Below are 17,500 nucleotides of genomic sequence, written 5' to 3' on the forward strand. Positions count from 1 at the left end.
CTCCCACACTTCCAAATCCTCCACTGCCTCCTCCTACACCTCCAAATCCTCCACTGCCTCCTCCCACACTTCCAAATCCTCCACTGCCTCCTCCCACACTTCCAAAACCTCCACTACCACCTCCCACACTTCCAAATCCTCCACTGCCTCCTCCTACACCTCCAAATCCTCCACTGCCTCCTCCCACACTTCCAAATCCTCCACTGCCTCCTCCCACACTTCCAAATCCTCCACTGCCTCCTCCCACACTTCCAAATCCTCCACTGCCTCCTCCCACACTTCCAAATCCTCCACTGCCTCCTCCCACACTTCCAAATCCTCCACTGCCTCCTCCCACACTTCCAAATCCTCCACTGCCTCCTCCCACACTTCCAAATCCTCCACTGCCTCCTCCCACACTTCCAAATCCTCCACTGCCTCCTCCCACACTTCCAAATCCTCCACTGCCTCCTCCCACACTTCCAAATCCTCCACTGCCTCCTCCCACACTTCCAAATCCTCCACTACCGCCTCCCACACTTCCAAATCCTCCACTGCCTCCTCCCACACTTCCAAATCCTCCACTGCCTCCTCCCACACTTCCAAATCCTCCACTGCCTCCTCCCACACTTCCAAATCCTCCACTGCCTCCTCCCACACTTCCAAATCCTCCACTGCCTCCTAATCCTCCACTGCCTCCTCCTACACCTCCAAATCCTCCACTGCCTCCTCCCACACTTCCAAATCCTCCACTGCCTCCTCCCACACTTCCAAATCCCCCACTACCACCTCCCACACTTCCAAATCCTCCACTGCCTCCACTACCGCCTCCTATACCTCCAAATCCTCCACTGCCTCCTGATCCACTACCACCAAAACCTCCAGCATCGCCTCCTACACCTCCAAATCCTCCACTGCCTCCTGATCCACTACCACCAAAACCTCCAGCATCGCCTCCTACACCTCCAAATCCTCCACTGCCTCCTCCCACACTTCCAAATCCTCCACTGCCTCCTCCTACACTTCCAAATCCTCCACTGCCTCCTCCCACACTTCCAAATCCTCCACTGCCGCCTCCTACACCTCCAAATCCTCCACTGCCTCCTCCCACACTTCCAAATCCTCCACTGCCTCCTCCCACACTTCCAAATCCTCCACTGCCTCCTCCCACACTTCCAAATCCTCCACTGCCTCCTCCCACACTTCCAAATCCTCCACTGCCTCCTCCCACACTTCCAAATCCTCCACTGCCTCCTCCCACACTTCCAAATCCTCCACTGCCTCCTCCCACACTTCCAAATCCTCCACTGCCTCCTCCCACACTTCCAAATCCTCCACTGCCTCCTCCCACACTTCCAAATCCTCCACTGCCTCCTCCCACACTTCCAAATCCTCCACTGCCTCCTCCCACACTTCCAAATCCTCCACTGCCTCCTCCCACACTTCCAAATCCTCCACTGCCTCCTCCTACACCTCCAAATCCTCCACTGCCTCCTCCCACACTTCCAAAACCTCCACTACCACCTCCCACACTTCCAAATCCTCCACTGCCTCCTGATCCACTACCTCCAAAACCTCCACTACCACCTCCCACACTTCCAAATCCTCCACTGCCTCCTGATCCACTACCACCGAAACCCCCACTACCACCTCCCACACTTCCAAATCCTCCACTGCCTCCTCCTCCACCTCCACCAAAACCTCCACCCTCCCCTCCTACACCTCCAAATCCTCCACTCCCTCCTCCCCCACCTCCAAATCCTCCACTGCCTCCTCCCACACTTCCAAATCCTCCACTCCCTCCTCCCACACTTCCAAATCCTCCACTGCCTCCTCCCACACTTCCAAATCCTCCACTGCCTCCTCCCACACTTCCAAATCCTCCACTGCCTCCACCCACACTTGCACATCCTCCACTGCCTCCTACTCCACTACCTCCACTACCGCCTCCTACACGTCCAAATCCTCCACTGCCTCCTCCCACACTTCCAAATCCTCCACTGCCTCCTAATCCTCCACTACCTCCTCCCACACTTCCAAATCCTCCACTGCCTCCTCCCACACTTCCAAATCCTCCACTGCCTCCTCCCACACTTCCAAATCCTCCACTGCCTCCTCCCACACTTCCAAATCCTCCACTGCCTCCTCCCACACTTCCAAATCCTCCACTGCCTCCTCCCACACTTCCAAATCCTCCACTGCCTCCTCCCACACTTCCAAATCCTCCACTGCCTCCTCCCACACTTCCAAATCCTCCACTGCCTCCTCCCACACTTCCAAATCCTCCACTGCCTCCTAATCCTCCACTACCGCCTCCTACACCTCCAAATCCTCCACTGCCTCCTCCCACACTTCCAAATCCTCCACTGCCTCCTCCCACACTTCCAAATCCTCCACTGCCTCCTCCCACACTTCCAAATCCTCCACTGCCTCCTCCCACACTTCCAAATCCTCCACTGCCTCCTCCCACACTTCCAAATCCTCCACTACCTCCTCCTACACTTCCAAATCCTCCACTGCCTCCTCCCACACTTCCAAATCCTCCACTGCCTCCTCCCACACTTCCAAATCCTCCACTGCCTCCTCCCACACTTCCAAATCCTCCACTGCCTCCTCCCACACTTCCAAAACCTCCACTACCGCCTCCCACACTTCCAAATCCTCCACTGCCTCCTCCCACACTTCCAAATCCTCCACTGCCTCCTAATCCTCCACTGCCTCCTCCCACACTTCCAAATCCTCCACTGCCTCCTCCCACACTTCCAAATCCTCCACTGCCTCCTCCCACACTTCCAAATCCTCCACTGCCTCCTAATCCTCCACTGCCTCCTCCCACACTTCCAAATCCTCCACTGCCTCCTCCCACACTTCCAAATCCTCCACTGCCGCCTCCTACACCTCCAAATCCTCCACTGCCTCCTCCCACACTTCCAAATCCTCCACTGCCTCCTCCCACACTTCCAAATCCTCCACTGCCTCCTCCCACACTTCCAAATCCTCCACTGCCTCCTCCCACACTTCCAAATCCTCCACTGCCTCCTCCCACACTTCCAAATCCTCCACTGCCTCCTCCCACACTTCCAAAACCTCCACTACCGCCTCCCACACCTCCAAATCCTCCACTGCCTCCTGATCCACTACCTCCATTACCGCCTCCTATACCTCCAAATCCTCCACTGCCTCCTCCTACACTTCCAAATCCTCCACTGCCTCCTCCCACACTTCCAAATCCTCCACTGCCTCCTCCCACACTTCCAAAACCTCCACTACCGCTTCCTACACCTCCAAATCCTCCACTGCCTCCTCCCACACTTCCAAATCCTCCACTGCCTCCTAATCCACTACCTCCACTACCGCCTCCTACACCTCCAAATCCTCCACTGCCTCCTCCCACACTTCCAAATCCTCCACTGCTTCCCCCTACACTTCCAAATCCTCCACTGCCTCCTCCCACACTTCCAAATCCTCCACTGCCTCCTCCCACACTTCCAAATCCTCCACTGCCTCCTCCCACACTTCCAAATCCTCCACTGCCTCCTCCCACACTTCCAAATCCTCCACTGCCTCCTCCCACACTTCCAAATCCTCCACTGCCTCCTCCCACTACTTCCAAAACCTCCACTACCGCCTCCCACACCTCCAAATCCTCCACTGCCTCCTGATCCACTACCTCCATTACCGCCTCCTATACCTCCAAATCCTCCACTGCCTCCTCCTACACTTCCAAATCCTCCACTGCCTCCTCCCACACTTCCAAATCCTCCACTGCCGCCTCCTACACCTCCAAATCCTCCACTGCCTCCTCCCACACTTCCAAATCCTCCACTGCCTCCTCCCACACTTCCAAATCCTCCACTGCCTCCTGATCCACACCTCCAAATCCTCCACTGCCTCCTCCCACACTTCCAAATCCTCCACTGCCTCCTCCCACACTTCCAAATCCTCCACTACCGCCTCCCACACTTCCAAATCCTCCACTGCCTCCTCCCACACTTCCAAATCCTCCACTGCCTCCTCCCACACTTCCAAATCCTCCACTACCTCCTCCCACACTTCCAAATCCTCCACTGCCTCCTCCCACACCTCCAAATCCTCCACTGCCTCCTCCCACACTTCCAAATCCTCCACTGCCACCTCCCACACTTCCAAATCCTCCTCCACCTCCTGATCCACTACCTCCAAAACCTCCACTACCACCTCCCACACTTCCAAATCCTCCACTGCCTCCTGATCCACTACCACCGAAACCCCCACTACCACCTCCCACACTTCCAAATCCTCCACTGCCTCCTCCCACACTTCCAAATCCTCCACTGCTTCCTCCCACACTTCCAAATCCTCCACTACCGCCTCCTACACCTCCAAATCCTCCACTGCCTCCTCCCACACTTCCAAATCCTCCACTGCCACCTCCCACACTTCCAAATCCTCCACTGCCTCCTCCCACACTTCCAAAACCTCCACTACCACCTCCCACACTTCCAAATCCTCCACTGCCTCCTGATCCACTACCACCGAAACCCCCACTACCACCTCCCACACTTCCAAATCCTCCACTGCCTCCACTACCGCCTCCTATACCTCCAAATCCTCCACTGCCTCCTCCCACACTTCCAAATCCTCCACTGCCTCCTCCCACACTTCCAAATCCTCCACTGCCTCCTCCCACACTTCCAAATCCTCCACTGCCTCCTCCCACACTTCCAAATCCTCCACTGCCTCCTCCCACACTTCCAAATCCTCCACTGCCGCCTCCAACACCTCCAAATCCTCCACTGCCGCCTCCCACACTTCCAAATCCTCCACTGCCTCCTCCCACACTTCCAAATCCTCCACTGCCTCCTCCCACACTTCCAAATCCTCCACTGCCTCCTCCCACACTTCCAAATCCTCCACTGCCTCCTCCCACACCTCCAAATCCTCCACTGCCTCCTCCCACACTTCCAAATCCTCCACTGCCTCCTAATCCACTACCTCCACTACCGCCTCCTACACCTCCAAATCCTCCACTGCCTCCTCCCACACTTCCAAATCCTCCACTGCTTCCCCCTACACCATCAAGTCCTCCACTTCCACCTCCCACACTTCCAAATCCTCCACTGCCTCCTCCCACACTTCCAAATCCTCCACTGCCGCCTCCTACACCTCCAAATCCTCCACTGCCTCCTCCCACACTTCCAAATCCTCCACTGCCTCCTCCCACACTTCCAAATCCTCCACTGCCTCCTCCCACACTTCCAAATCCTCCACTGCCTCCTACTCCACTACCTACACTACCGCTTCCTACACCTCCAAAGCCTCCACTGCCTCCTCCCCCACCTCCACCTCCTCCACTGCTTCCTCCCACACTTCCAAATCCTCCACTGCCTCCTCCCACACTTCCAAATCCTCCACTGCCTCCTCCCACACTTCCAAATCCTCCACTGCCTCCTCCCACACTTCCAAAACCTCCACTACCGCTTCCTACACCTCCAAATCCTCCACTGCCTCCTCCCACACTTCCAAATCCTCCACTGCCTCCTCCCACACTTCCAAATCCTCCACTGCCTCCTCCTACACCTCCAAATCCTCCACTGCCTCCTCCCACACTTCCAAATCCTCCACTGCCTCCTCCCACACTTCCAAATCCTCCACTGCCTCCTCCCACACTTCCAAATCCTCCACTGCCACCTCCCACACTTCCAAATCCTCCACTGCCTCCTCCCACACTTCCAAATCCTCCACTGCCTCCTAATCCTCCACTGCCTCCTCCCACACTTCCAAATCCTCCACTGCCTCCTCCCACACTTCCAAATCCTCCACTACCGCCTCCTACACCTCCAAATCCTCCACTGCCTCCTCCCACACTTCCAAATCCTCCACTACCACCTCCCACACTTCCAAATCCTCCACTGCCTCCTCCCACACTTCCAAATCCTCCACTGCCTCCTCCCACACTTCCAAATCCTCCACTGCCTCCTCCCACACTTCCAAATCCTCCACTGCCTCCTCCCACACTTCCAAATCCTCCACTGCCTCCTCCCACACTTCCAAATCCTCCACTGCCTCCTCCCACACTTCCAAATCCTCCACTGCCTCCTCCCACACTTCCAAATCCTCCACTGCCTCCTCCCACACCTCCAAATCCTCCACTGCCTCCTCCCACACTTCCAAATCCTCCACTGCCTCCTAATCCTCCACTGCCTCCTCCCACACTTCCAAATCCTCCACTGCCTCCTCCCACACTTCCAAATCCTCCACTGCCTCCTCCTCCACTACCAAATCCTCCACTGCCTCCTCCCACACTTCCAAATCCTCCACTGCCTCCTCCCACACCTCCAAATCCTCCACTACCTCCTCCCACACTTCCAAATCCTCCACTGCCTCCTCCCACACTTCCAAAACCTCCACTACCGCCTCCCACACCTCCAAATCCTCCACTGCCTCCTGATCCACTACCTCCATTACCGCCTCCTATACCTCCAAATCCTCCACTGCCTCCTCCTACACTTCCAAATCCTCCACTACCGCCTCCCACACTTCCAAATCCTCCACTGCCTCCTCCCACACTTCCAAATCCTCCACTGCCTCCTAATCCTCCACTACCGCCTCCCACACTTCCAAATCCTCCACTGCCTCCTCCCACACTTCCAAATCCTCCACTACCGCCTCCCACACTTCCAAATCCTCCACTGCCTCCTCCCACACTTCCAAATCCTCCACTGCCTCCTCCCACACTTCCAAATCCTCCACTGCCGCCTCCTACACCTCCAAATCCTCCACTGCCTCCTCCCACACTTCCAAATCCTCCACTGCCTCCTCCCACACTTCCAAATCCTCCACTGCCTCCTCCCACACTTCCAAATCCTCCACTGCCTCCTCCCACACTTCCAAATCCTCCACTGCCTCCTCCCACACTTCCAAATCCTCCACTGCCTCCTCCCACACTTCCAAATCCTCCACTGCCTCCTCCCACACTTCCAAATCCTCCACTGCCTCCTCCCACACTTCCAAATCCTCCACTGCCTCCTCCCACACTTCCAAATCCTCCACTGCCTCCTCCCACACTTCCAAATCCTCCACTGCCTCCTCCCACACTTCCAAATCCTCCACTGCCTCCTCCCACACTTCCAAATCCTCCACTGCCTCCTCCCACACTTCCAAATCCTCCACTGCCTCCTCTACCACCTCCTATTCCTCCACTTCCTCCTCCCACACTTCCAAATCCTCCACTGCCTCCTCCCACACTTCCAAATCCTCCACTGCCTCCTCCCACACTTCCAAATCCTCCACTGCCTCCTCCCACACTTCCAAATCCTCCACTGCCTCCTCCCACACCTCCAAATCCTCCACTGCCTCCTCCCACACTTCCAAATCCTCCACTGCCTCCTCCCACACTTCCAAATCCTCCACTGCCTCCTCCCACACTTCCAAATCCTCCACTGCCTCCTCCCACACTTCCAAATCCTCCACTGCCGCCTCCTACACCTCCAAATCCTCCACTGCCTCCTCCCACACTTCCAAATCCTCCACTGCCTCCTCCCACACTTCCAAATCCTCCACTGCCTCCTCCCACACTTCCAAATCCTCCACTGCCTCCTCCCACACTTCCAAATCCTCCACTGCCTCCTCCCACACTTCCAAATCCTCCACTGCCTCCTCCCACACTTCCAAAACCTCCACTACCACCTCCCACACTTCCAAATCCTCCACTGCCTCCTGATCCACTGCCACCAAAACCTCCAGTATCGCCTCCTACACCTCCAAATCCTCCACTGCCTCCTCCCACACTTCCAAATCCTCCACTGCTTCCCCCTACACCATCAAGTCCTCCACTTCCACCTCCCACACTTCCAAATCCTCCACTGCCTCCTCCCACACTTCCAAATCCTCCACTGCCTCCTAATCCTCCACTGCCGCCTCCTACACCTCCAAATCCTCCACTGCCTCCTCCCACACTTCCAAATCCTCCACTGCCTCCTCCCACACTTCCAAATCCTCCACTGCCTCCCCCTACACTTCCAAATCCTCCACTGCCTCCTCCCACACTTCCAAATCCTCCACTGCCTCCTAATCCTCCACTGCCTCCTCCCACACTTCCAAATCCTCCACTGCCTCCTCCCACACTTCCAAATCCTCCACTGCCTCCTCCCACACTTCCAAATCCTCCACTGCCTCCTCCCACACTTCCAAATCCTCCACTGCCTCCTCCCACACTTCCAAAACCTCCACTACCACCTCCCACACTTCCAAATCCTCCACTGCCTCCTCCCACACTTCCAAATCCTCCACTGCCTCCTCCCACACTTCCAAATCCTCCACTGCCTCCTCCCACACTTCCAAATCCTCCACTGCCTCCTCCCACACTTCCAAAACCTCCACTACCGCCTCCTACACCTCCAAATCCTCCACTGCCTCCTCCCACACTTCCAAATCCTACACTGCTTCCTCCCACACTTCCAAATCCTCCACTGCCTCCTCCCACGCATCTTACTTCCAAATCCTCCACAATGCCTCCTGCCCTAATCAAATTACCTCACTACCGCCTCCTACAACTTCCCCCCCTCTCCTCCCCCTTCCCTCAATCCGCCATCTGCCTCCTCCCACTCTTCAAATCCTCTCCACTGCTTCTCTGCATCCCCCTACACCATCAAGCTCCTCCACTTCCACCTACTCCACTTATCTCGCCAAATCCTACATTTCCTATACACAATGTGTCCACCACACTACTTGGTCCTCTCCGGCTCTCCCCTTCCCGATTGTGGATCTGTGTATACCTCACCGCTCAGGCATTCAGCCCACCAGGCAATGCCCCAGCGCGCTCGAGAAGCAGTCTTCACTGAATCCACTCCAATACGGAAGAGTTAGGGTTTTTCTCATTCTTCGTAATTCGACAACAATAGTGCAAATTTAGACGCGGGAAAATCGGACGGAAGCAAGAAGGTTTGGAGGGTTAAGAAGGTGGATGTGGCGGTGAGGTAGAGGAGTCAGGTTGGAGGAGAAGGACGCAGTACCTTCGATATTAACTCGCTGGGCCCTCCTGCTCCCATCGTTTTCTTGTTCAGGACATACACGATTGTTCTCTTGCCTTGGTGGAGAAGGAAACAGAACAATGATGGAGTTCAGTCCTCCTACAACCCCTTTTCCTCCTTCAGGAAAGTCTCGCATCAAACAGGATTATTTGTGATTCGAACCTTTTGTGGTGAGTGGTGGTATACACTTGGTAGTGGACCGACTTGGCTGCTGAGTTGTTTAGGAGCCGTCCAGTGACAGGAAAAACAGCGTATTCTTGTTAATCGTGGGAGTTACAACGCCCCACAACGATCCATTCCACGTTGTACACGGTCTCTCCTTCCAGCACCAACCACCATTAGAAGCTACCTCCAGATCTTCACCTCCGATCCCACAAAATCTAATTATCTGCACCGGAAAATTACTCTCAACCGGATTGCCGCCAGATCCCTCTAGACAGACTCTCCACCAGAGCTCTCCTCCACCCTACCTCCTCGGAGAATCACTCTCACCAGAGCATTCCCACCTCCCAATGGCTGATACTCCTGATCTCCACCAGAGAATCCTTTCCACCAGACTTCACTCGGAGAAATCCTCCTCAACCGGAGCTTTCCTACCTCCAATAGAGAATCCTCCTCACTACGGAGAATTCTCTACCTTCACTAGAGAACTCCTCACCAGAGCTCGTCCACCCACCTGGAGAATCCTCCTCTCCACCAGAGATGATCCAACGCTCCACTGCGAGAATCCTCCCTCACACCAGACGGATTCCACCTATTCCACTCTGCGAGAATCCTCCTCCACCGGAGAAGTTTCCACTGCCACCAGCGAATCCTCCTCCACACCAGAGACTTCCCCCTCCAATGGGAGAATCACCCTCCTCCACTGACGCAAGTCCAGCCTCCACGGCGGAGATCTACACTTCCACTTGAGAATCCTCCTCCTACCGGCGAGTAGTTGCGCACCTCCACTAGAGAATCCTCCATCCACCAAGAGGAGTCCTCCACACTACCTCGTTGGATAATGCTCACCTCCAGATGAGTGGTGAAATGTGAACTCCCACCAATTCGATTAGTCCACTGCCAGCAGGTGGGGCCTCATGTTGTAGCCCGCGCGGGGGCGCAGCTTGGACTGCGATGGCCAGCCTCGACTGCTGACAAACTGACAAAATTATCATAGCCATCACTCCTGTTTAGTGGCGAAGCGCGAAACCACGAATTGATGTGTTCTTTAGTTCAAATAAACTATCTATGATAATCAGTAATATATTTTATATATTTATTCAACATTCACATAATATTTTTTTGGATAGAAGTTAAAGTGTGTGTGTTTGTGTGTGTTGATGAACAAGCCATGTATCGCTTAAACTTCAACATGCTCAGTAGAAAATACCACCTACCAACAGTTTCATCGTGGAAGTTGTTGGCTAGACATGGTTGGAAATGCTTATCATCTCCTTCCCATTCATCTCTCCTCAGCTCACTCCTTGCGCACCTCACCCTCCCTAGAAACTCGTAGTCACGTTTCGCCATACGTTCTCGTTTTTTATTTAGAAGTAACTAACGATTGCTAATATATTTCCATATCCTAGATTGAAATCTTTATCGGCATATACCCCCTCATAACTATCCATTCGATCAACATTATTATGATCATGCATAAGTACGCTATTGCATACCATATAATGAAGGACCGCGTCATCTTATATATTTATTTTTGACCAAGAGAATTATTATAATTTATCCACTCAAAATCATATTTCTTGCTATTATTATTTTTTTTTCGGAGATGGGAGTAATATTATTATCCTGATAATAATAACAAAATATATATAATAATAGCAACAAAAAATTATAATGACGATTGCCTAAATTATTATAATAATAATGATAATGTTAACGATGGCGATAATAAAAATGAAGATCTCTGTCATTATCATAATTGGATATCCAATCGAAAATGTATGAATGTTGAGCATGGAGATTATAAATATATATATATATATAAATCCTTGTTATATTATTATATTATTTTTTTACTATATCTATATTATATATAAGTAAATCAATCCATGATATATGGTATGCACACGCACACACCACACACACACATATATGTATGTAGCTATATATATATTATATATATATATATATATATACTATATATATATTTATAGATATATGTATATATATATATATATATATATATGTTATATATTTATTTATAATATATATACATATATATATACTTGTTTGTATGTTAATGTGATATAATTACAGATAGATTAGACGTTGCGTTGCTGGTTCCTCTAAATACATGACCCGATTCTATATATATCTATCTATTATACACTCTATATAGTTACTACCTCTGTATATATCCATATCAAATGCTCTATATTTATTTATTTTTTAGAGAACGAGTCCGAGAGAGCCAGACCCGACGCAGCAGCGCGGAATTGAACGCAAGACTGGAGCAAGAGCGTTGTGAAAGAGAGACAGAGAGAGAGAGGTATCCTAAATTAGAGACAGAAGTGGTGAATAGACTAGAACCGGAGAGAGAGAGAGAGAGAGAGAGAGAGTGAGAGAGATAGCGGTATGCAGATATTCCGGTGCCACTAGAGAATCTATCGCCTCCGGAGAGTCCTCCTCCAGAGTCTACCATCACTTAAGAATCCAGTTGAACAAACTCCCATCTATTAATAACTTATCTCAAGAAGGCGTGGTTATATTGTATCCTTTGCGACAACCAATATGATGACCTGCGCATTACTTTCAGATTATTTTAGCTATAATTTCCTGGTTTGTCAAAAGTGAAAAATACGACAAGTGATTCTTTACCATTCGTCATACAGATATCAAGGAAAGATGCTGGCGAATAAGATAAAATAAAAATTGCACTGAGTACTCTCCTAAAGCACACACAGTAATGTTTAAAAAGGTGATATGCTTTTCCTAAATTATCTTTCCACTACCAGTCGCAGACACTACTATATATTAAAGTCATTGAAATCAAGCATTGGTGTTCCGTGTTACAAAGGGTAAATGTAACAAAGAGATTATACTGTAAATATTATGCATCAACTAGAATATGTAGAAAATTGTATTGGGAAACGGGCGAAAGTTTTCCTCAACTAATTTCAGATTTTATTTGGCCAAATATTATTTTGTTCAAGCGTTTTACTTCGATATATTCATTTATTCCTTTTAGTATAACCTCATTTAAAAGACATTTAAAATACTTAGTTAGAAGCTCAATCCCGCTATTCTTCTCTTCAATCTGTATTCCTGTAAACGTATTAGTTGATATATATCTATGACAAACTAGAAGTTAGACCATTTTTGGATCGTGCGACTGATATAATAGTAACTCCTAGACGCTCCAACTATTTATGAACATTTGTCCACAATTGTTTTTCCCTAATATATTTACTTTGTTTTCTTATTCAATTATTATTATTATTATGTTTTTTTTTTTTTTTTTTTTTTTTTTCTGGTTTCGTTAGAGATTTATGCTTTTGACTCTATGCCACGAGTTGTTATATTATTGATATCTAGGTTTTACGAAATCTCTTGCAAATCCTGAGATATAAAACTCTGTACACTTATTTATCTTGGTCACATCCCTGTACATTATTATTAAAGAATGAGTACAAACAAACAACAACCCTGAATGAATCTGTGATTTAGGATTCATCTAATTGACAGCGATACTAGTTATGATAACACACTTAGCAAGAAATGGGGGCACCAGAGAGATTTTTCACTTACTCATCATGTCTTACCTCTCCTCTTGCCACACTCGAGTTGAAACACAGCTGGCTGGGTTCAGGAAGTATAGGACCCATCAGCGTATTTGTGTGACGGATTTTCTTTCATTTCAGAAATAAATAAGATTATGATTGAATGTACATAACCGCTCGATGAAATATCTCGTATCGACGATCGTGCCTACTCATCTTGATAAAAATCTAGTCGATTGATCCTCTCTTAAGCGTACTCATAATGAATAATATAATTCTGAAAATACATTCCCAGTAACAAATGCATTTTTTCAAGAAGAAATATAATGAAAAGGAAGAGATGTAGAAAATCTTATATCTATGACTGTATTGTGACATACTGTCACAGTGACTGCAAATTCTATGTGTTCAAGAGAAATGTAGAACTTTATAAATTTGTGTATATAGAAGTAAAAAAGGAAAAATATCCAACTATTATATATTGTTATCAGTTGTTGAATATTATTTCCATTAACCTATCAATATTTAAATTGCTCATTCAGTTTTAAGTAGTCGGTATTCTATATAACAGGAAGTGATTGGGGAATATTAATCAATTTATTTCCTGGATCATATATACTTGAGGATTCATTAAGAAACAGAATTGTCTCATCACAGATGATTCTGTATTTATTACATTTTCGGTAAAAGTTACATAGTCTGTAACATACATTAACAAAAGGGAAAAAGTTATTATCTCTCGGCTGAGCACTAAACCGTGCACTTGATCCACAACTATCACTCCGCATCAATTTCTATTGATTCTCCTATCGAGATTTCTCTCTAAGGACCAGATATACAGAGCGAGTATGGTTTTGTTGTACCACTTCCTGCCCTCCGAATGCCGCTACTTCTGCTCCACTTCCGCCTTCAAATCTCAATACTCAACCTACTGATCCTCTACAACCAAAACCTCACTACGCTTCTACACCTACATTTGCCTCACATGCCTCTCAACACTTCCTAATCCTCCAATGCTCCTAACTCCATACCTCCACTCCGCCTCCCTTCACCTCAAAATCCTCCTTCTGCATCTCCCACACTTTCGCCAAATCCTCCTCTGCTTCCCCTACACCATCAAGTCCTCACTTCAACTACTCCAATACGCCAAATCCTAACATTTCCTTCAAGCACCACCTCTCCTGGATCATCCGCATGGTCTGACGCTAGCAATCTGCGGCAGCGCCAGAGCGTCTCAAGTTCACACTCCAATAGGAAGAGTTGGGTTTTCTTCCTTCTTCGTAATTGACAAAGTAAAATTTCGGGGTCGGGAAGGTGGAGGAGCAGTACCTCGATTACTCGCTGGCCTCCTGCTCCATCGTTTCGTGTTAGGAATACACGTTGTTCTCTCTTGCCTTGGTGGAGGAACAATGATGGGTTCAGGTCCTACTCCTCAATACAGGAAGCCGCACAAAAAGGAATATTGTGATCGCACCTATAGGTGGTGGTACACTTGGTAGTGGACCGGCTTGGCTGATGAGATTGTTTTAGGGAGCGTCATACAGGAATCGTTTCTTGTAATCGTGGTATGGTACAACGCTAGTACCATACAGTTTTGTAAGATCTCTCCTTCAGCACAACCACATGAGATACCTCAGATCCACCTCCGTCCCAACACCTACTGCACCGGGAAAATCTCAACCGGATACTCCAGATCAATCTAGAGAATCCTCAACAAAGAGCACTCCATCAACCACTGGGAATCCTCTCCACCAGAGTTCCAGACTTGTCATGGAGTATCTACTCCACCAGGGAGATTCCACCCACATAGAGATTCCTCCTCCACCGGAGTTTCCACACTCCCACGTAACAAAAAAAAAAAAAAAAAAAAAAAAAAAAAAAAAAAAAAAAAAAAAAAAAAAAAAAAAAAAAAAAAAAAAAAAAAAAAAAAAAAAAAAAAAAAAAAAAAAAAAAAAAAAAAAAAAAAAAAAAAAAAAAAAAGAAAAAAAAAAAAAAAAAAAAAAAAAAAAAAAAAAAAAAAAAAAAAAAAAAAAAAAAAAAAAAAAAAAAAAAAAAAAAAAAAAAAAAAAAAAAAAAAAAAAAAAGAAAAAAAAAAAAAAAAAAAAAAAAAAAAAAAAAAAAAAAAAAAAAAAAAAAAAAAAAAAAAAAAAAAAAAAAAAAACAAACAAAAAAAAGATAAAAAAAAAAAAAAAAAAAAAAAAAAAAAAAAAAAAAAAAAAAAAAAAAAAAAAAAAAAAAGCAAAAAAAAAAAAAAAAAAAAAAAAAAAAAAAAAAAAAAAAAAAAAAAAAAAAAAAAAAAAAAAAAACAGAAAAAAAAAAAAAAAAAAAAAAAAAAAAAAAAAAAAAAAAAAAAAAAAAAAAAAAAAAAAAAAAAAAAAAAAAAAAAAAAAAAAAAAAAAAAAAAAAAAAAAAAAAAAAAAAAAAAAAAAAAAAAAAAAAAAAAAAAAAAAAAAAAAAAAAAAAAAAAAAAAAAAAAAAAAAAAAAAAAAAAAAAAAAAAAAAAAAAAAAAAAAAAAAAAAAAAAAAAAAAAAAAAAAAAAAAAAAAAAAAAAAAAAAAAAAAAAAAAAAAAAAAAAAAAAAAAAAAAAAAAAAAAAAAAAAAAAAAAAAAAAAAAAAAAAAAAAAAAAAAAAAAAAAAAAAAAAAAAAAAAAAAAAAAAAAAAAAAAAAAAAAAAAAAAAAAAAAAAAAAAAAAAAAAAAAAAAAAAAAAAAAAAAAAAAAAAAAAAAAAAAAAAAAAAAAAAAAAAAAAAAAAAAAAAAAAAAAAAAAAAAAAAAAAAAAAAAAAAAAAAAAAAAAAAAAAAAAAAAAAAAAAAAAAAAAAAAAAAAAAAAAAAAAAAAAAAAAAAAAAAAAAAAAAAAAAAAAAAAAAAAAAAAAAAAAAAAAAAAAAAAAAAAAAAAAAAAAAAAAAAAAAAAAAAAAAAAAAAAAAAAAAAAAAAAAAAAAAAAAAAAAAAAAAAAAAAAAAAAAAAAAAAAAAAAAAAAAAAAAAAAAAAAAAAAAAAAAAAAAAAAAAAAAAAAAAAAAAAAAAAAAAAAAAAAAAAAAAAAAAAAAAAANAANAANAAAAAAAAAAAAAAAAAAAAAAAAAAAAAAANAANAANAAAAAAAAAAAAAANAAAAAAAAAAANAAANAAAAAAAAAAAAAAAAAAAAAAAAAAAAAAAAAAAAAAAAAAAAAAAAAAAAAAAAAAAAAAAAAAAAAAAAAAAAAAAAAAAAAAAAAAAAAAAAAAAAAAAAAAAAAAAAAAAAAAAAAAAAAAAAAAAAAAAAAAAAAAAAAAAAAAAAAAAAAAAAAAAAAAAAAAAAAAAAAAAAAAAAAAAAAAAAAAAAAAAAAAAAAAAAAAAAAAAAAAAAAAAAAAAAAAAAAAAAAAAAAAAAAAAAAAAAAAAAAAAAAAAAAAAAAAAAAAAAAAAAAAAAAAAAAAAAAAAAAAAAAAAAAAAAAAAAAAAAAAAAAAAAAAAAAAAAAAAAAAAAAAAAAAAAAAAAAAAAAAAAAAAAAAAAAAAAAAAAAAAAAAAAAAAAAAAAAAAAAAAAAAAAAAAAAAAAAAAAAAAAAAAAAAAAAAAAAAAAAAAAAAAAAAAAAAAAAAAAAAAAAAAAAAAAAAAAAAAAAAAAAAAAAAAAAAAAAAAAAAAAAAAAAAAAAAAAAAAAAAAAAAAAAAAAAAAAAAAAAAAAAAAAAAAAAAAAAAAAAAAAAAAAAAAAAAAAAAAAAAAAAAAAAAAAAAAAAAAAAAAAAAAAAAAAAAAAAAAAAAAAAAAAAAAAAAAAAAAAAAAAAAAAAAAAAAAAAAAAAAAAAAAATCTAAAAAAAAAAAAAAAAAAAAAAAAAAAAAAAAAAAAAAAAAAAAAAAAAAAAAAAAAAAAAAAAAAAAAAAAAAAAAAAAAAAAAAAAAAAAAAAAAAAAAAAAAAAAAAAAAAAAAAAAAAAAAAAAAAAAAAAAAAAAAAAAAAAAAAAAAATGAATAATAGCAACAAATCATTATAATATGGACAAAGTAATTATAATAATAATGATAATATTAGCAATGGTAATTATAAATATGATCTTCGTCAATACTATAATTAGATATGCAATCATGAATGCATGAATACTGAGCATGGAGATTGAAATAAGAAAACAATCATAGTAAAACTACCCAGGTGGAGGAGCAGTAACCTCGATTACTCGCTGGCCTCCTGCTCCATCGTTCTTGTTCAGGACATACACGATGTTCTCTTGCCTTGGTGGAGGAACAATGATGGGTTCAGGTCCTACTCCTCCTTCAGGAAGCCGCACAAACAGGATATTGTGATCGACCTTTGGTGGTGGTACACTTGGTAGTGGACCGCTTGGCTGCTGAGATTGTTTAGGAGCGTCATACAGGAAAACGTTTCTTGTAATCGTGGGGACAACGCAAGATCCATCCACGTGTAAGATCTCTCCTTCAGCACAACCACCTGAAGAACCTCCAGATCCACCTCCGATCCCACCACTACTGCCACCGGAAAATCCTCCACCGGATACTCCAGATCCACTAGAGAATCCTCCACCAGAGACTCCACCCCCACTGGAGAATCCTCCTCCACCAGAGATTCCACTTCCACTGGAGAATCCTCCTCCACCAGAGATTCCACTTCCACTGGAGAATCCTCCTCCACCGGAGATTCCACCTCCACTAGAGAATCCTCCTCCACCGGAGATTCCACCTCCACTAGAGAATCCTCCACCAGAGATTCCACCCCCACTGGAGAATCCTCCTCCACCGGAGATTCCACTGCCACCAGCGAATCCTCCTCCACCGGAGATAACACCTC

The 17,500-nt window shown here is 43.7% G+C and overlaps 1 pseudogene; it reads right to left on the reverse strand.

Annotated features, from left to right (window-relative positions):
* LOC122246183 (uncharacterized) overlaps window positions 1-17,500 on the reverse strand; it is a 20,646-nt pseudogene that overhangs the window by 2,724 nt on the left and 422 nt on the right.

This window comes from Penaeus japonicus, unplaced genomic scaffold (genome assembly GCF_977035675.1).
Source record: "Penaeus japonicus unplaced genomic scaffold, GWHDUDI00000001_assembly GWHDUDI00000027, whole genome shotgun sequence".
In the NCBI taxonomy this organism is placed as follows: domain Eukaryota; kingdom Metazoa; phylum Arthropoda; class Malacostraca; order Decapoda; family Penaeidae; genus Penaeus; species Penaeus japonicus.